This window comes from Halyomorpha halys, unplaced genomic scaffold (genome assembly GCF_000696795.3).
Source record: "Halyomorpha halys isolate HHAL.00 unplaced genomic scaffold, Hhal_1.1 Scaffold483.1, whole genome shotgun sequence".
NCBI classification, from domain to species: domain Eukaryota; kingdom Metazoa; phylum Arthropoda; class Insecta; order Hemiptera; family Pentatomidae; genus Halyomorpha; species Halyomorpha halys.
In genome coordinates, this window is record NW_027110578.1 from 195998 (window position 1) to 199503 (window position 3506).

Consider the following 3506-nt stretch of genomic DNA (forward strand, 5'->3'; position numbering starts at 1 on the left):
TTCATTTTTAAAGTTTGTGATTCTATGTGGTCATTTAAATTAAAGAAAAATTTGATTTACAAAATAAAATAATGATCTATCATTATTAATGAAAGTGGTAACATTAATTGTTTTGTGCTTAATATTATCCCTTCCCAAAATATTTCAATAAGTACTTCCCACTGAATTTTAAAAATCTTTCTTTATTCAGCAGGGGCCGATTACTGCCCCTGACTTGCTCAACAAGACTTTTCATTTGTGTTCTATCCCTTGTCATATTGATATTAAATCCCAGCCTTTGCAGGTAATCTCTAATATTGTCCTGCCACCTTATTTGGTTCTACCTCTTAAGGTAGCCCCTTCTGGGTCATACATAAGTGACCTTTTGGTTACTCTTACATCATCCCTCCTGTGGAGATGCCTTAACCTTATTAGACACTGACTGGATTCATCTGAGAACTTTTATTTCAAAACTGTTCATTTTCTCAGCAGCTGGATTGTTAAATGTCTATGTCTCACTTACATATATTATAGTAGGTCAAAGGTCTTGCATACCCTTATCTTAGTGTTTCTGCTCATCAGCAACCTGCATCTTAATTGCTTAAGAAGAACAAAATATGATTTGTTTCCAAGTTTTTAGAAATATAATATGCAATACAGAATAACAGTGGACTAACTATGTTTAAAAGTGCCAATTGATGGTCATTTTTGAAGAAATATGTAAGATATTTACAAATGAATATCACTCAGGAAATGTTCAGAGAGTTACTCTAAAAAGATTGAAGCAAGTTTATCTTACAAATACAATGATTGAAAATACATACTTTTTCCTATTCACAGCGATTATTTTGTTAGCTTAAGTAAATCGATAGTTACTATGCTTATACCAAAACTAATTAGTAATGTAGATAAACAGGTAAATCAAAGTCTTCATTTGTTCACAACTGATTGAAACTGGCTATAGTAACTTGGAAAACCCACCAAGTACAAAACTGTAGTTGTGTCAAGCTATCTCTGCTCCCACTGACTTGGTCTGTCCGGTTCACTGCTTCAGATGTTTTTTCCTCATCCAGGACAGTACTCACTCTGGTCTGCTGCTGTTCTATCAGGATATATATTGCATTACCCTACTACCACCCTGTAAATCCTCTATTTTTTTTTGTTCTATATATCTTCCATAATATCTTTTCTGGTTATCATTATGAGTCAGAGATAAGTGCTAGGAACCGGAGGTTGAATAAAACCACACCCATGTGTTTGTTCAGCCACCTTTGATGTTGCTCTCCCAGAGTATCTACCCTGAAGCTAAATAAGTGTTGTGTTTACTCAAAGCTGTGCTACTAAGGTCAATGCAGCCAGTAATCTGAAAAGGTTTTTAAGTCCCTAACCTCTGAGCCAGCTACCAGTTATTGATATTTGAAATGTATTTTTTTATTGAACTATCATTAATTCCTTTTCAATGCAGACTATTCAATACATAACAGAAATAATATTACAAATTATTTCTATAATTTTTATCTTATTTAATAAAGAAAAAACAGTCTCAAAAAGTTATAAAAGTAGAATTTTAAAATAAATTAACATATTATTATTTATTCCTTTCAATCTTAACTGTAAAACTCTTGATTTAGGAAATCCTTTAATATCTCTCCTAATAAACTCAATTGTTAGTAAGCACTTCCTTAATATTTATTTTATAAATACATCTACCCATAGAGGTTCATTAACATACTACACAGGTTTTTTATTTTCTTCACAGTTTGAGTATTTTACATACATTCATGAGTTATGTTACTCTATAAAAAATCACACAATTTCGATTTTTTGAAAACTCAAATAAATTGTCCACAGCATTTTTGATGTATTCAATGTGATATTCAGTTTGTTCCTAATGCTGCAGTCTCATCTTCCATCTTCTAGAATTTCACTGTCCAGCAGGATATTTTCCACTCACAGAGGTACCTAGCAGGTCAGTAGGTACAGTACGTACAGGTATGGATCATGGCTGTGAGTAAGGTGGAAATTCTTGTCGATACTGCTAACAGATTTCAAGACTATCTTCAATTTTTTCCAAGTTTGTCCGACTGTTGGAGTATTTTTTTGTGGCATTTTCTTTATAATTAGTTTTCAGTGCTATCCTCCTTGGCCATTATCCATTCCTTGAGGTAATTAGAAATATTCATTACCTGATCTGTGATGAGGTTTTTAGTATCTATTAGCATGTCTTTAAGTCCTTTTGTATCATCAGTAAATTGGTTTACTAATTTACTGCACTTTTTAATGTTTGCCAACATTAAAATTAATTTTACCATATTATTGAAAGTTATTGATTATTTTTTACTGTTTTCTTCAATGGACTGCTTTTAGGTTAATACCATTGTTTGTACCAGTCATATTTGTTTTTTTTAAGTTTTCCATTAGAAGCCTTAGTAGTATCCATTGGTGGCAGGTCTTATAAATTTATATTTTCAAAGTCTTCATGGATCTAATGTTAGGTTTTGCACTACAATGGAAGGAGAAGGGCTTGTGTGGCATCCTTTGACCCCATAAGCGGGCCAAACAATTTGGTGGTAGAGATGATATTTATTGATTTTTGTTATTTACAGTTTTCATGTTTGGTCACAGCTACATTTTCAGTGTGACAATGGTTATTGTCACCTTGGCTACCAGGGAGCTGTTTTTGAGATTCTCAATGTTGATGTTGAAAATTGTTTCTGTTAATGTGAATAGGTTGCCAGAGCTATTGACTTGGATAGGTCACAAGGTGATACTATTGTTAGAAAACATATGATTGCAAGTTTCTTCTGAGAAGCTATTGTTATTTGTTTTTTCATTTGCACTGCCTACTTCTTTTTCTTCATTATTTCCCTCAAGTATCCCATCATCATTTTCCCACTTGGTTAATCAGTAGATACATGGTCCAGCTGTTTACTAATAAAACAAATGATTATACCTTCACTAAAAAATTCGATAAGGGATATTTTCCTGTTTTATTAGAAGAGATGATAGGAGCTTTCTAAGATCCTTTATTGGGATGTAAGCTTGAGATCTGAAACTGCATACATGGACCAACCTAGGATCTTAGTACCCGTCTCTGAGAGAATGCATCAGTGAGACTAATCTTAAACCTAAGCTTTTGAATTCTTTTTCTATAGTCTTGTGAAGTATTCAAGGGCAAGCATTTGAAATTATGATCCATTGAGCTAGGTTAACTAATCGTCTTATAAAAATTTCTTTATTATCAATGACTATTGATTTGTCGTTCTTTAGAAGAACCTAGGTCTTCTGCCATCTGGGACATAGTCCATCATCTTTAAAGGATATATGTGGTCGTCCTGATAACATGGCCGAACCACTTCAGCTGTGGATCTTCCAGGATCTCTTTCAGTGGGGCTATCTGCAACGCCTGAAGAATCCTTTCATTGTGAACTCGGTCCTTCCTTGTTTATCAACCATCCTTCGCAAAAATTTTATTTTGGCAGCGGTAACCATAGTCGTCCAATCAACCAATCAACTGGGTGTCTATA